We start from the raw sequence: 17,322 nt of genomic DNA, 5'->3' as shown, positions 1-17,322 counted from the left end.
TGTTGTGACCAATTCTTTCACCAACTTTGCATCTAACGGTTGCCACTCATATCCTCCACCTGGGGCTGCTCGGATAGGAAATGCTTGAATCAGAGGGGCCTGGAATCGCACTCCTTCCAAGACACAATTTTTTGCAATCATCTGCCAATCCGTCCCGTTTGCCCTCTCTTTCGGCATTCCCCCTGGCATAAGACTTTCCGCATTTGCCACCACCCCTCTCAATCGGCTGATCAATGCCTCGAGTTCCCTTGAAACCTCGTTAGTCCGTCTCAGAAGCGGGGGCGGATGAGCAACAATCGAGGATCCCTCGTCACCCCCTTCGCCCTCACTGCTATCAGAGCTCATCGGGTAATCGTGTACAGGCTCCCTCCACTGTGAGGGAATACCAGTTTGATTTCCCATTGCCCCAAGGATAGGGGTTCCCTCTGGTGGCTCAGGTATCACTGACAGTGCCGGGGGAGCCCTACCACCCCCCTTCGATGTCCTGCGCTCCGCTCTCTGTGTGTCCAGCACTCGTCGATCACTGGGATACAACGGGGCGTCCTCAGGTGTTTTGCCTTCTTTTTCTCCTTCCCGCCATCTTCCTTCACGTAGTTCACGATACCGCTGGGATCCCACATCAGCCCCCGGGACCCAATCCAGCAACCTATCAGTCAGCTCCCTTTCCACACATTGTTGCAACTCGCCCCAGGGGCATTGAGGAAGTGGCAGATCCACCGGTGCAGGAGGTGCCGAAGGTTCCGTGGGCGGCCGCTCTAAACTCCCCACTTGTATCAGGAACACCTTTCCCGACTCCTTTGTTCCCGCTGCACCATAGTCTCCCTGCACCTCCCCTTCCTCCGTTGGCTCAGCCCCCAGTAACAACGGTTCCGTCTGTGTCCCACAGGCCACTCCTTCCCAGCCAGCCTGGGTCCCCTCCGAAACTAAACCCGTTGGCTTTTCGTTCCCAGGAGATTCCTGCCCCATCAGCACACCACGTGCAGCAGGCCGGCGCCGCCTTGCCGCAAACCCCCTCTTCAGCACCCTTGTCGTTACCGACTTTAGTACCTTTATGAGTTCCGCGAGCTCCATCGCTGTTGCCTGATCACGTCGGGGTCACCACTGTGTAACAAACACTACACATGAAGGTTATCCCCCTAGATCTCCAGCCGACCCGGGCTTTATACCCCCAGCAGTAGGCGTGTCATGTTATAAGGGGCGGAGACAAGGGAGGGTCGACCCTTAACTCTTTCCGTACAGCACGTGATCTTCCGGTCGCCAGCCCTTATCTTTACTACACCTGACGTGCTAGCTGAGAAATTATCCCGGGAGTTCCAGCGATTCAAAGAGGACATGTCCTACTCCTCACCTGTACAGACCAGTATCTCAGCCATCAGGAGTAAGCATCCATCTCTTCAAGAGAGAAGATATAGTGGATACACACCACGGGCCACCCTGTGGTTTTATCTGCGTGACCATGGAGAGGACGTGAGGAAGAGGGATGGAAAATCTACCTCGACCCTAGAGGCACGAGTACATGAGTTGCAAGGAAAAACAATTACAAAAGGTGCTTCTTCCAGGAAAATTGCTGCTCCAGTTTCCAGTGAGCAGTTCCCCAGACAGGGTAGAAGGGCTGATTTTGCTTCCGATCTCAATAAAGGGGTTTTTGATTCGCATTGACAAGAAGTGAGTAACGAATGCTATGACCAGGACTAGAGGGGCCCTGCCTCCAGCCAGGTGGAGGAAAGGGACAACCGGGTGTACTGGACTGTGTGGATTCAATGGCCTGGCACATCAGCCCCACAGGAGTAGAAGGCTTTAGTAGACACCGGTGCACAGTGTACCCGAATGCCATCAAGCTATGAAGGGGCAGAACCCATCCGTATTTCTGGAGTAACAGGGGGATCCCAACAGCTGACTGTATTGGAGACCGAAGTGAGCTTAACCGGGAAGGAGTGGCAACAGCACCCCATTGTGAGTGGCCCAGAGGCTCCGTGCATCCTTGGCATAGACTACCTCAGGAGAGGGTATTTCAAGGACCCAAAAGGGTACCGGTGGGCTTTTGGCATAGCTGCCTTGGAGACGGAGGAAATTAAACAGCTGTCTACCCTGCCTGGTCTCTTGAAGGACCCTTCTGTTGTGGGGTTGCTGAGGGTCAAAGAACAACAGGTGCTGTAGTAAAGATAAGGGCTGGCGACCGGAAGATCACGTGCTGTACGGAAAGAGTTAAGGGTCGACCCTCCCTTGTCTCCGCCCCTTATAACATGACACACCTACTGCTGGGGGTATAAAGCCCGGGTCGGCTGGAGATCTAGGGGGATAACCTTGATGTGTAGTGTTTGCTACACAGTGGTGACCCCGATGTGATCAGGCAACAGCGATGGAGCTCGCAGAACTCATAAAGGTACTAAAGTCGGTAACGACAAGGGTGCTCAAGCGGGGGTTTGCGGCAAGGCGGCGCCGACCTGCTGCACGTGGTGTGCTGATGGGGCAGGAATCTCCTGGGAACGAAAAGCCAACAAGTTTAGTTTCGGAGGGGACCCAGGCTGGCTGGGAAGGAGTGGCCTGTGGGACACAGACGGAACCGTTGTTACTGGGGGCTGAGCCAACGGAGGAAGGGGAGGTGCAGGGAGACTATGGTGCAGCGGGAACAAAGGAGTCGGGAAAGGTGTTCCCGATACAAGTGGGGAGTTTAGAGCGGCCGCCCACGGAACCTTCGGCACCTCCTGCACCGGCGGATCTGCCACTTCCTCAGTACCCCTGGGGCGAGTTGCAACAATGTGTGGAAAGGGAGCTGACTGATAGGTTGCTGGATTGGGTCCCGGGGGCTGATGTGGGATCCCAGCAGTATCGTGAACTACGTGAAGGAAGATGGCGGGAAGGAGAAAAAGAAGGCAAAACACCTGAGGACGCCCCATTGTATCCCAGTGATCGACGAGTGCTGGACACACAGAGAGCGGAGCGCAGGACATCGAGCAGGGGTGGTAGGGCTCCCCCGGCACTGTCAGTGATACCTGAGCCACCAGAGGGAACCCCTATCCCTAGGGCAATGGGAAATCAAACTGGTATTCCCTCACAGTGGAGGGAGCCTGTACACGATTACCCCATGAGCTCTGATAGCAGTGAGGGCGAAGGGGGTGACGAGGGATCCTCGATTGTTGCTCATCCGCCCCCGCTTCCGAGACGGACTAACGAGGTTTCAAGGGAACTCGAGGCATTGATCAGCCGATTGAGAGGGGTGGTGGCAAATGCGGAAAGTCTTATGCCAGGGGGAATGCCGAAAGAGAGGGCAAACGGGACAGATTGGCAGATGATTGCAAAAAATTGTGTCTTGGAAGGAGTGCGATTCCAGGCCCCTCCGATTCAAGCATTTCCTATCCGAGCAGCCCCAGGTGGAGGATATGAGTGGCAACCGTTAGATGCAAAGTTGGTGAAAGAATTGGTCACAACGGTGAAAAGTCATGGATTAAATTCCCCAGAGACCCAAGTCCTATTAGACTGTGTTTTTGCAACGCCACTTGCACCTTTTGATATCGTTCAGTTGATGCGGGCCGTATTGACCCCCTCGATGATGGTATTGTTTAGGGAGGAGTGGAGGAATCGGTGCACCCAAGTTGTTATTGAGGCGCAACAGGCCAACCATCCCATGGCAGGAGTGACTTTAGAGCAGCTGATGGGTGAAGGGCAGTTCGCAACTCCTCAGGCACAGGCTCAGCGAATGCGGGGGCGCGATGTTGCTGCATCTTCGAAAGCTGCCCAGGAAGCAATACGCATCATCGCAGCTCTTGATAAAAGGGAGCCTCCATGGGTCCAAATACGGCAATCGTTAAGTGAGCCCTTCACAAAGTTTTTAGACCGGCTGCAAGCGGCGCTCCAGGTTGCTCGACTTCCTGAGCAGGCTAAGGAGGCAATATTGCTTGACTGTGCACGTACGCAAGCAAACCCACAAACTGCAGTGTTGCTAAGACAGTTACCCATAGGGACCATGCTTTCACAGATGATTCGTTATGTGCTGGAACAGGAACAGGCGCAAAGTATGCAACCGGTAGTGGCCGCAGTCCATGCGGCCTGCCGCGGCGCACGACTTATGTGCCATAGGTGTGGGGGGCAAGGACACATGGCGCGACAATGCCCTTCAAAAATAAACACCCCCGGAACAGGGGAAGGAAAGAGAGACCTACGATGCTGGCGCTGTGGGCGACTAGGCCACAGAGCTCGACAGTGCAAATCGGGGAGTCAGCAAAGGAGACCGGGCTGGGGAAACGAGAAGAGGGGATGGCTGAGGGCCGTGCCATCCCCACCTGCCCCAGTGATCAGCTCAACAGGCCCGACGACAGCAGCGCAATGTATGGCACAGGGAGTCTCTCCTTCCCCGGGACCAGCACAGTCGCCTGCGGTCCCAATGATGCAATATCCAACTCAGCTGCCTTGGGGAGATGGGAGCGCGCAATAGAGGAGGCTGGGGATAGAGCCTCGCCGTATGTGGCACTCACCCTAAACATGACCACACGACCAGAAGTAGATATTATAGTTACCCCATGGCTCCCAGCGTTGGGGGGAACACCACGCCTCGTGTTAAGAGCCCTTTTAGATACAGGAGCAGATGTTACAGTAATCCCATCACATCTATGGCCAGATGATTGGCCACTCAAACCGAGAGGTTCGCTGCAAGGCGTGGGAGGCATGCAGACCTCGCATCAAAGCAGGAACCCAATGCAAATTATGTTGAAGGATCCGGAATCTGGACAAGCTAGGGTAGCATGGTGTAACCCTGTCATTGCTGAGTTACCCATTGTCATCTTGGGACTATGTTGCTTGCAGAAGATGAATATAGTGCTGCGTACAAATTTATCATAATGGCCACTGCCTGTGTCCGCCCATTAAAACTCACCTGGTTGACAGATAAACCAGTGTGGGTAGAGCAGTGGCCATTGACAGAGGAAAAGAGGGCGGCTGTTCGACAATTGGTACAACGAGAACTTGACGCAGGACACATCGAACCCTCTACAAGTCCCTGGAACACCCCCATTTTCGTGATAAAGAAAAAATCGGGAGCGTGGCGACTGCTACATGATCTACGCGCAGTTAATGCATGTATACAAGACATGGGTCCGCTACAAGCGGGCCTCCCTTCTCCGGCCATGATTCCACCTGACTATCAAATAGTGGTTATAGATATTAGAGATTGCTTTTTTAGTGTTCCCTTGCATGAAGAAGATAGAGTACGCTTTGCCTTTACTGTTCCTGAGCCTAACAATCAACACCCGTGCGCCAGATATCAATGGAAGGTGTTACCCCAGGGCATGAAAAACTCACCAGTCTTGTGTCAAATTGCTGTAGCTGCTGCAATACGCCCTATTCGAGAAAATTTCCCTACGGTCATCATTTTCCATTACATGGATGACGTGTTACTGGCGTCCAACCAAGAGGAGTTACTGGAAAAGGCACGCGTGCAGCTGATAGTCAGTTTGGAGCGACATGGGTTACACATTGAGCCTCGGAAAACACAGGTAGGGCGTGCAGTAAAGTATTTAGGTACTCAACTGAGGCCACGAAGCGTGACAGCGCAATCATTTGAAATTCGGACTACAGTGACAACACTCCATGAGGCACAAAAATTAATTGGACAACTATTGTGGCTTAGAAACTTTATTCCAATATCTGAGGCAGAAATGACTACCTTATATCAACTCCTGAAAGGAGGAGATTCCCCCTAGCTCCAAGGACTCTTTCAAGAAACCATCAGGAGATTCTTAGGACAATTATGGAGCGAGCCCAGCATTGGGGTCTCGCTCGATTTACACCTGAACAACCGGTCACTGCCCTGATTTACATGACCGATACCGCTGGCCATGGTTTACTAATTCAAAATAATGGTGAAAAAGGCTGGCCTTTTGCTTGGTTGTATCAAGGCAAACCAAAGACGGCTTTAATTTCTTGGCCAACATTATTATCCCAGCTTATTCTCCGCTGTCGGAGGCAAACTCAACACTTAACAGGGAAGGACCCGGAGGTCATCGCATTGCCCTGTTCTTTGGCACAGTGGGAGTTGGTACTTCCACAAGTGGGGCTCCTGCAAGCGGCGATAGCTGAATTTACGGGTCGTATTGAAGGTCTAAGACCACACCCCTGTGGGGAGATAATCCAGGTACTCCATTTTTTGCCAGCTAGTGCCATAGTTGAACAACCCACCGGAGGCCGCACAGTTTTTACCGACGCGTCATCGATTACTGGGAAAGCTGTCGTTACATGGCAGGAGGATGGTCAGTGGACCCACATTAGTTATCAAGATCAAGGGCAATCCGTGCAGTATCTTGAGGCCAAAGCGGTATGGATGGCTCTCACTCAATGGCCCGAAGAGGCCTTGGATCTAATCACAGACTCTTGCTATGTATATAAGTTACTGAAGAAGTGCCGATGGGCACTTGGGGCAACGTCAGAGATTGCCGGAATGTTGCTCACCGCACTGCAAATGAGAACCGCTCCTGTCTGTCCTATCCATGTTAATAGTCATAGTTCCATACCGAGTTTTCTTTCTGCTGGGAACGAAGTAGCGGACAGCTTAGCAAAGAGCGTACTGGCGGTTGAAGAAACTTCTAACCTAAGGCGAGCTTTCCGCCTGCATGAGCTCCTCCACTGTGGAGCTCGCGGTTTAGCTAGGCTCGCTGGCATTACGTTGCAAGATGCTCGCTCTGTGATTGCTGCTTGTCCTGTGTGTTCCAAAGGTCCCCTCTGGGAGGCAGGGGTAAACCCTCGAGGGTTGCAGCCCAACCAAATATGGCAGTCTGATGTTACGATTTATGAACCCTTTAATCCACGTAAGTATCTGCATGTCACAGTTGATACCTGCAGTGGAGTTATTTTAGCGACTATGCATGCTAAACAAAATGCTCTCTCAGTTATTTTACATTGGCAGGACTGTATGGCGCAACTTGGCATCCCACAAAAAATTAAAACAGATAATGGAGCGGCATATGTCAGCAAGAAGACAAAGGACTTTTGCGCGCGCTGGGATATTCAGTTGAGTCATGGCATTCCCTATAACAGTACGGGCCAAAGCATTGTAGAACGCGCGCACCGCACATTAAAAGAGTTACTCGACCGACTTAGGGAGGGGGAAAAGATAAGCCCAGGAACAGGGGTTCCCCCTCCCCTTGACCCTCCCTTATTTCGGGCACAGCGTCTGTTGACGACGGCACTAATTACCTTAAATCATACCATTCGAGGGAACACCTATAAAACCCAGACTGCAACCCAGGCACATTTCCGGCTCGATGAGAACGAAGGGCCTTACCCTTTGGTTCAAGTACGGGACCTGCAAACCCGTGAATGGGGGGTGTAGCAAACACTACACATCAAGGTTATCCCACTAGATCTCCAGCCAACCCGGGCTTTATACCCCCAGCAGTAGGTGTGTCATGTTATAAGGGGCGGAGACAAGGGAGGGTCGACCCTTAACTCTTTCCGTACAGCACGTGATCTTCCGGTCGCCAGCCCTTATCTTTACTACATTTCCCCCTCCCTTAGCTCCAGTAGTTCTGGATCTTGCTGGGGAAGCTGCGTGTAAAATAATCGATATATGGTAAGACTTATACAGGCACGCATCCGTTACGTTCATAGATTTTGCCCAGTCCAGCCAGTAGTTCGTCGCGGCTCCCTCATTACTCCCCCACACCATCAGGATGCATAGGGAAATGGTAACCTGTCAAGATAAGACTCAATAGATTGATTAATGTCTATACGGTCGAATATTTCGACTGGGTACCCATTCCAGCGTCCCTTTCTCGGTTTGCACACACGCATACCCACGTCCCAAGCAACGGAGGGAATAAGGGCCCCCCATTCACGGGTTTGCAGGTCCCGTACTTGAACCAAAGGGTAAGGCCCTTCGTTCTCATCGAGCCGGAAATGTGCCTGGGTTGCAGTCTGGGTTTTATAGGTGTTCCCTCGAATGGTATGATTTAAGGTAATTAGTGCCGTCGTCAACAGACGCTGTGCCCGAAATAAGGGAGGGTCAAGGGGAGGGGGAACCCCTGTTCCTGGGCTTATCTTTTCCCCCTCCCTAAGTCGGTCGAGTAACTCTTTTAATGTGCGGTGCGCGCGTTCTACAATGCTTTGGCCCGTACTGTTATAGGGAATGCCATGACTCAACTGAATATCCCAGCGCGCGCAAAAGTCCTTTGTCTTCTTGCTGACATATGCCGCTCCATTATCTGTTTTAATTTTTTGTGGGATGCCAAGTTGCGCCATACAGTCCTGCCAATGTAAAATAACTGAGAGAGCATTTTGTTTAGCATGCATAGTGGCTAAAATAACTCCACTGCAGCTATCAACTGTGACATGCAGATACTTACGTGGATTAAAGGGTTCATAAATCGTAACATCAGACTGCCATATTTGGTTGGGCTGCAACCCTCGAGGGTTTACCCCTGCCTCCCAGAGGGGACCTTTGGAACACACAGGACAAGCAGCAATCACAGAGCGAGCATCTTGCAACGTAATGCCAGCGAGCCTAGCTAAACCGCGAGCTCCACAGTGGAGGAGCTCATGCAGGCGGAAAGCTCGCCTTAGGTTAGAAGTTTCTTCAACCGCCAGTACGCTCTTTGCTAAGCTGTCCGCTATTTCATTCCCAGCAGAAAGAAAACTCGGTATGGAACTATGACTATTAACATGGATAGGACAGACAGGAGCGGTTCTCATTTGCAGTGCGGTGAGCAACATTCCGGCAATCTCCGACGTTGCCCCAAGTGCCCATCGGCACTTCTTCAGTAACTTATATACATAGCAAGAGTCTGTGATTAGATCCAAGGCCTCTTCGGGCCATTGAGTGAGAGCCATCCATACCGCTTTGGCCTCAAGATACTGCACGGATTGCCCTTGGTCTTGATAACTAATGTGGGTCCACTGACCATCCTCCTGCCATGTAACGACAGCTTTCCCAGTAATCGATGACGCGTCGGTAAAAACTGTGCGGCCTCCGGTGGGTTGTTCAACTATGGCACTAGCTGGCAAAAAATGGAGTACCTGGATTATCTCCCCACAGGGGTGTGGTCTTAGACCTTCAATACGACCCGTAAATTCAGCTATTGCCGCTTGCAGGAGCCCCACTTGTGGAAGTACCAACTCCCACTGTGCCAAAGAACAGGGCAATGCGATGACCTCCGGGTCCTTCCCTGTTAAGTGTTGAGTTTGCCTCCGACAGCGGAGAATAAGTTGGGATAATAATGTTGGCCAAGAAATTAAAGCCGTCTTTGGTTTGCCTTGATACAACCAAGCAAAAGGCCAGCCTTTTTCACCATTATTTTGAATTAGTAAACCATGGCCAGCGGTATCGGTCATGTAAATCAGGGCAGTGACCGGTTGTTCAGGTGTAAATCGAGCGAGACCCCAATGCTGGGCTCGCTCCATAATTGTCCTAAGAATCTCCTGATGGTTTCTTGAAAGAGTCCTTGGAGCTAGGGGGAATCTCCTCCTTTCAGGAGTTGATATAAGGTAGTCATTTCTGCCTCAGATATTGGAATAAAGTTTCTAAGCCACAATAGTTGTCCAATTAATTTTTGTGCCTCATGGAGTGTTGTCACTGTAGTCCGAATTTCAAATGATTGTGCTGTCACGCTTCGTGGCCTCAGTTGAGTACCTAAATACTTTACTGCACGCCCTACCTGTGTTTTCCGAGGCTCAATGTGTAACCCATGTCGCTCCAAACTGACTATCAGCTGCACGCGTGCCTTTTCCAGTAACTCCTCTTGGTTGGACGCCAATAACACGTCATCCATGTAATGGAAAATGATGACCGTAGGGAAATTTTCTCGAATAGGGCGTATCGCAGCAGCTACAGCAATTTGACACAAGACTGGTGAGTTTTTCATGCCCTGGGGTAACACCTTCCATTGATATCTGGCGCACGGGTGTTGATTGTTAGGCTCAGGAACAGTAAAGGCAAAGCGTACTCTATCTTCTTCATGCAAGGGAACACTAAAAAAGCAATCTCTAATATCTATAACCACTATTTGATAGTCAGGTGGAATCATGGCCGGAGAAGGGAGGCCCGCTTGTAGCGGACCCATGTCTTGTATACATGCATTAACTGCGCGTAGATCATGTAGCAGTCGCCACGCTCCCGATTTTTTCTTTATCACGAAAACGGGGGTGTTCCAGGGACTTGTAGAGGGTTCGATGTGTCCTGCGTCAAGTTCTCGTTGTACCAATTGTCGAACAGCCGCCCTCTTTTCCTCTGTCAATGGCCACTGCTCTACCCACACTGGTTTATCTGTCAACCAGGTGAGTTTTAATGGGCGGACACAGGCAGTGGCCATTATGATAAATTTGTACGCAGCACTATATTCATCTTCTGCAAGCAACATCGTCCCAAGATGACAATGGGTAACTCAGCAATGACAGGGTTACACCATGCTACCCTAGCTTGTCCAGATTCCGGATCCTTCAACATAATTTGCATTGGGTTCCTGCTTTGATGCGAGGTCTGCATGCCTCCCACGCCTTGCAGCGAACCTCTCGGTTCGAGTGGCCAATCATCTGGCCATAGATGTGATGGGATTACTGTAACATCCGCTCCTGTATCTAAAAGGGCTCTTAACACGAGGCGTGGTGTTCCCCCCAACGCTGGGAGCCATGGGGTAACTATAATATCTACTTCTGGTCGTGTGGTCATGTTTAGGGTGAGTGCCACATACGGCGAGGCTCTATCCCCAGCCTCCTCTATTGCGCGCTCCCATCTCCCCAAGGCAGCTGAGTTGGATATTGCATCATTGGGACCGCAGGCGACTGTGCTGGTCCCGGGGAAGAAGAGACTCCCTGTGCCATACATTGCGCTGCTGTCGTCGGGCCTGTTGAGCTGATCACTGGGGCAGGTGGGGATGGCACGGCCCTCAGCCATCCCCTCTTCTCGTTTCCCCAGCCTGGTCTCCTTTGCTGACTCCCCGATTTGCACTGTCGAGCTCTGTGGCCTAGTCGCCCACAGCGCCAGCATCGTAGGTCTCTCTCTCCTTCCCCTGTTCCGGGGGTGTTTATTTTTGAAGGGCATTGTCGCGCCATGTGTCCTTGCCCCCCACACCTATGGCACATAAGTCGTGCGCCGCGGCAGGCCGCATGGACTGCGGCCACTACCGGTTGCATACTTTGCGCCTGTTCCTGTTCCAGCACATAACGAATCATCTGTGAAAGCGTGGTCCCTATGGGTAACTGTCTTAGCAACACTGCAGTTTGTGGGTTTGCTTGCGTACGTGCACAGTCAAGCAATATTGCCTCCTTAGCCTGCTCAGGAAGTCGAGCAACCTGGAGCGCCGCTTGCAGCCGGTCTAAAAACTTTGTGAAGGGCTCACTTAACGATTGCCGTATTTGGACCCATGGAGGCTCCCTTTTATCAAGAGCTGCGATGATGCGTATTGCTTCCTGGGCAGCTTTCGAAGATGCAGCAAAATCGCGCCCCCGCATTCGCTGAGCCTGTGCCTGAGGAGTTGCGAACTGCCCTTCACCCATCAGCTGCTCTAAAGTCACTCCTGCCATGGGATGGTTGGCCTGTTGCGCCTCAATAACAACTTGGGTGCACCGATTCCTCCACTCCTCCCTAAACAATACCATCATCGAGGGGGTCAATACGGCCCGCATCAACTGAATGATATCAAAAGGTGCAAGCGGCGTTGCAAAAACACAGTCTAATAGGACTTGGGTCTCTGGGGAATTTAATCCATGACTTTTCACCGTTGTGACCAATTCTTTCACCAACTTTGCATCTAACGGTTGCCACTCATATCCTCCACCTGGGGCTGCTCGGATAGGAAATGCTTGAATCGGAGGGGCCTGGAATCGCACTCCTTCCAAGACACAATTTTTTGCAATCATCTGCCAATCTGTCCCGTTTGCCCTCTCTTTCGGCATTCCCCCTGGCATAAGACTTTCCGCATTTGCCACCACCCCTCTCAATCGGCTGATCAATGCCTCGAGTTCCCTTGAAACCTCGTTAGTCCGTCTCGGAAGCGGGGGCGGATGAGCAACAATCGAGGATCCCTCGTCACCCCCTTCGCCCTCACTGCTATCAGAGCTCATGGGGTAATCGTGTACAGGCTCCCTCCACTGTGAGGGAATACCACTTTGATTTCCCATTGCCCTAGGGATAGGGGTTCCCTCTGGTGGCTCAGGTATCACTGACAGTGCCGGGGGAGCCCTACCACCCCCCTCGATGTCCTGCGCTCCGCTCTCTGTGTGTCCAGCACTCGTCGATCACTGGGATACAATGGGGCGTCCTCAGGTGTTTTGCCTTCTTTTTCTCCTTCCCGCCATCTTCCTTCACGTAGTTCACGATACTGCTGGGATCCCACATCAGCCCCCGGGACCCAATCCAGCAACCTATCAGTCAGCTCCCTTTCCACACATTGTTGCAACTCGCCCCAGGGGTATTGAGGAAGTGGCAGATCCGCCGGTGCAGGAGGTGCCGAAGGTTCCGTGGGCGGCCGCTCTAAACTCCCCACTTGTATCGGGAACACCTTTCCCGACTCCTTTGTTCCCGCTGCACCATAGTCTCCCTGCACCTCCCCTTCCTCCGTTGGCTCAGCCCCCAGTAACAACGGTTCCGTCTGTGTCCCACAGGCCACTCCTTCCCAGCCAGCCTGGGTCCCCTCCGAAACTAAACTTGTTGGCTTTTCGTTCCCAGGAGATTCCTGCCCCATCAGCACACCACGTGCAGCAGGTCGGCGCCGCCTTGCCGCAAACCCCCTCTTGAGCACCCTTGTCGTTACCGACTTTAGTACCTTTATGAGTTCCGCGAGCTCCATCGCTGTTGCCTGATCACGTCGGGGTCACCACTGTGTAGCAAACACTACACATCAAGGTTATCCCACTAGATCTCCAGCCAACCCGGGCTTTATACCCCCAGCAGTAGGTGTGTCATGTTATAAGGGGCGGAGACAAGGGAGGGTCGACCCTTAACTCTTTCCGTACAGCACGTGATCTTCCGGTCGCCAGCCCTTATCTTTACTACAGGGGGGGCCCTTATTCCCTCCGTTGCTTGGGACGTGGGTATGCGTGTGTGCAAACCGAGAAAGGGACGCTAGAATGGGTACCCAGTCGAAATATTCGACCGTATAGACGTTAGTCAATTTATTGAGTCTTATCTTGACAGGTTACCATTTCCCTATGCATCCTGATGGTGTGGGGGAGTAATGAGGGAGCCGCGACGAACTACTGGCTGGACTGGGCAAAATCTATGAACGTAACGGATGCGTGTCTGTATAAGTCTTACCATATATCGATTATTTTACACGCAGCTTCCCCAGCAAGATCCAGAACTACTGGAGCTAAGGGAGGGGGAAATGTAGTAAAGATAAGGGCTGGCGACCGGAAGATCACGTGCTGTACGGAAAGAGTTAAGGGTCGACCCTCCCTTGTCTCCGCCCCTTATAACATGACACACCTACTGCTGGGGGTATAAAGCCCGGGTCGGCTGGAGATCTAGGGGGATAACCTTGATGTGTAGTGTTTGCTACAGGTCCTGTCGTCTTTTGGGGAAACATCAGAGGTGGAAAGCTGCTGTATGGAGTCCTGTACGACAAGTTGCAGAAACTGCTGAAGGAGAAGGGGAATTGAGTCAGTTTGCAGAGGTGAAGGCCATCCAGCTGGCTTTAGATATGGCCGAACGAGAAAAGTGGCCAATGCTCTATCTCTATACCGACTCATGGATGGTGGCAAATGCCCTGTGGAGCTGGTTGCAGCAATGGAAGCAGAGCAACTGGCAGGGCAGAGGCAAACCCATCTGGGCTGCCACATTGTGGCAAGATATTGCTGCCCGGGTAGAGAACCTGGTTGTAAAAGTACGTCATGTAGATGCTCACGTACCCAAGAGTCGGGCCAGTGAAGAACATCAAACCAACCAGCAGGTGGACCAGGCTGCTAAGATTGAAGTGGCTCAGGTGGATCTCGACTGGCACCATAAGGGTGAATTATGTCTAGCTTGGTGGGCCCATGACACCTCAGGCCACCAAGGAAGAGATGCAACATATAGATGGGCTCGTGATCGAGGGGTGGACCTGACCATGGACACTATTGCACAGGTTATCCATGAATGCGAAACGTGCTGCAATCAAGCAAGCCAAGTGGTTCAAGCCTCTCTGGTATGGAGGACGATGGCTGAAATATCAATATGGAGAGGCCTGGCAGATTGATTATATCACACTCCCACAAACCCGCCAAGGCAAGCGCCATGTGCTTACAATGGTGAAAGCAACCACCAGATGGCTGGAAACATATCCTGTGCCCCATGCCACCGCCCGGAACGCTATTCTGGGCCTTGAAAAGCAAGTCCTGTGGCGACATGGCACCCCAGAAAGAATTGAGTCAGACAATGGGACTCATTTCCGAAACAGCCTCGTAGACACCTGGGCCAAAGAGCATGGCATTGAGTGGGTACAGCACATCCCCTGTCATGCACCAGCCTCCGGGAATATCGAACGATACAATGGACTGTTAAAGAGTACACTGAGAGCAGTGGGTGGTGGGAGAGTCAAACACTGGGATACACATTCAGCAAAGGCCACCTGGTTAGTCAACACTAGGGGATCTGCCAATCGAGCTGGCCCTGCCCAGTCAAGACTTTTACGTACTGTAGAAGGGGATAAAGTCCCTGTAGTGCACCTAAAAAATATGATGGGGAAGACAGTCTGGGTTACTCCTGCTTCAGGCAGAGGTAAACCCATTCGTGGGATTGCTTTTGCTCAAGGACCTGGGTGCACTTGGTGGGTGATGCGGGAGGATGGGGAAGTTCGATGTGTACCTCAAGGAGATTTGATTTTGGGTGAAAATAGCCAATGAACTGAATGGTATGATGTTAGTTGCTATATAATACTAGATGTCATCACTTCTGTGATCACTATGTGCCATATCAAGGGTATACAGTAAGAATCACCCAAATTAATGAAGAACAAACTTTGAGGAAACGGAACAAAGTGCAGTGGTGATGGAACCAGAACTGACTTCAGCATGCAACAATCCAACACCACACACCATCTCTCCTGCCCTGAAAGACTGTTATGACAGATGGAGCCTAAAGTCATGAACTAAATGAACTCAACAAACATTTTAGAGGGATAGCCTATAGACTAGGGAAATTATATCTATATGTGTGTGTGTATATATATATATATATAAAATATATCAAAAGACTGGAAAAGTGGTAGTGATTAATTGGAATGTATTTGAAAGACCTGGGCATGACGTATATGGTATGGAATAAGGGGTGGATACTGTCCTGGTTTCAGCTGGGATAGAGTTAATTTTCTTCTTAGTAGCTGGTATAGTGCTGTGTTTTGGATTTAGGATGAGAATAATGTTGATAACACACTGATGTTTTAGTTGTTGCTAAGTAGTGCTTACACCAGTCAAGGACTTTTCAGCTTCCTATGCTCTGCATGGCGTACAAGAAGCTGGGAGGGGGCACAGCCAGGGGGGCTGACCCAGATTGGCCACAGGGCTATTCCATACCGTATGACGTCATGCTCAGTATATAACTGGGGCGAGTTGGCCAGGGGGGAAGGGATTGCTGCTCGGGAACAGGCTGGGCATCAGTCAGGGGGTGGTGAGCAATTGTGTCGTATATCACTTGCTTTGTACATTATTATTGTATTATATTATTATTATTATTACTACTACTACTACTACTATTCTATTTCATTTTACTTCAATTATTAAACTGTTCTTATCTCAACCCAGGAGTTGTCTGACTTTCACCCTTCCAATTCTCTCCCCCACCCCACTGGGGGAGAGTGAGTGAGCGGCTGTGTGGTTCATAGTTGCTGACTGGGGTTAAACCACAACACCATGGATACCCACGAAGGGCCCAGGGGGTGACCGGGTGCCCTGGGGAGCAAGGTGACTGCTGGGGGCTTGTGGAAGAAGGCGAGGGGCAGCCTCGGGTGGGGGGAAGGCAGGGTGCTCCATGGGGACAAGGGGTGCCCGAGGGTGTCCTGGGTGAGCTAAGGGGTGCCCAGGGAGACAGGATGCCCTTGGGCTGCAAGGGGAAATGCCCATGGGGGGCTCCTGACTTGGGCGCCGTGGGGGTAAGGACACCCGGGGGTCCCAGGAGGGTGCAGGGTGCTCGTGGAGGAAGGGCAGGGGTACCTGTGGGTTTGGGGTGGGGGGACGCACCAAAGAGGGATGCCCACGGCAGGGATGCTGACGGTTACCCGCCTCGTCCCTAGGTGCCACGTCATCACCCAGTTCAACCGGGGCATCTATGACTACATCGTGGCCACCGACAAGGAGGCGCCAGCAGTGCCTGTAGAGCAGCCCCCACGCAAGAAGTGCAAGGGTGCTGCCCAGAGGTGAGCCCCGTGGGTGCCACTGTGTCACCAGGGCAATGTCCTGCTGCGATTGGGGAGGGCTCAGGCCAGGGAAGGTCACCCAGAACCATGGGGGTGCTTCTGCCTGGGGTGTCCCTGTCCCCAGCAGGGTTCTGTGCCCAGGGGAGGTCCTTGTGCCCATGGGGATGTCCCTGTCCCCAGGGGGTTCCCTGTGCCCGCCATGTCTCCAAGGTGTGTGTGTGTGGGGTTTCTTTTGCCTGGGGGTGTTTATGCCTTGTGCCCACGCGGGTGTGGATGGCCAGGGACGTCCCTGTGCCTAGCGTGTCCCCTTCTTTGTGGGGGACTCCTTGCCTTATCCCCATGGCTCTGGGGTCATCATGCCCAGGGTGTCCCTGTGCCTGCATGGGTGTCGGTGCCCAGCATGTCCTCACACCCAAGAGTGTCCTCGTACCCATGGGGATCCCTTTTCCAAGTGTCCCTGTGCCCACGTGGGTGTCCGTGTCCCAGATGTCCCCTTGCCTGGGGTGTCCCCGTGTCCTTGGGGGTTCCTGAGCCGCCACAACATCTCGTGTGTGTCCCCCAACCCAGCAAGGGCAAGGACCCGGAGTACAGCGTCGCGCGGGGCATCGACTTCCAAAACGTGGCCGCTGTCATCACCTTCGATGTGCCACCGACGGTCGAGTCCTACATCCACCGCGTGGGCAGGTATGTGGGGAGATGGTGGGGGGACATGGGGTGCCCAGGGTGGCTGGCAGCCCCCTCATGTGGGTGTCCCACCGCCGTGTCCCCTCCGTGCCCGCAGGACAGCCCGCGCCGACAACCCCGGCACGGCGCTCACCTTTGCGCTGCCCGAGGAGCAGGACGACCTGGCTCAGATTGAGGACGCGCTTGCTGGAGGTCAGGGGGACCCCGTGTCACTTCGGGGGGGGCAGTGGATGCCAAGGGATGTTGGGGGAGTGCGGGGTGTTGAGAGTGAGGGTGGGGGTGACCCCACACATCCTCGTGTGTCCCCAGAGAACGGCGAGTCGATGCT

General features: G+C 52.6%; 1 long non-coding RNA gene across 1 annotated transcript; it reads left to right on the top strand.

Annotated features, from left to right (window-relative positions):
* The first annotated feature begins 16,261 nt into the window (after window positions 1-16,261).
* LOC148055062 (uncharacterized) lies at window positions 16,262-17,204 on the top strand. Its single transcript, XR_015705951.1, has 3 exons — window positions 16,262-16,310; window positions 16,878-16,994; window positions 17,092-17,204. It is a non-coding gene; the product is annotated as an uncharacterized LOC148055062 (long non-coding RNA).
* The last annotated feature ends 118 nt before the right edge of the window (window positions 17,205-17,322 follow it).

This window comes from Nipponia nippon, unplaced genomic scaffold (assembly GCF_047370975.1).
Source record: "Nipponia nippon isolate SJK-2023a ecotype South Korea unplaced genomic scaffold, ASM4737097v1 scaffold_27, whole genome shotgun sequence".
Taxonomy (NCBI): Eukaryota; Metazoa; Chordata; class Aves; order Pelecaniformes; family Threskiornithidae; genus Nipponia; species Nipponia nippon.
This window is presented reverse-complemented; position numbering and strand designations above follow the sequence as displayed.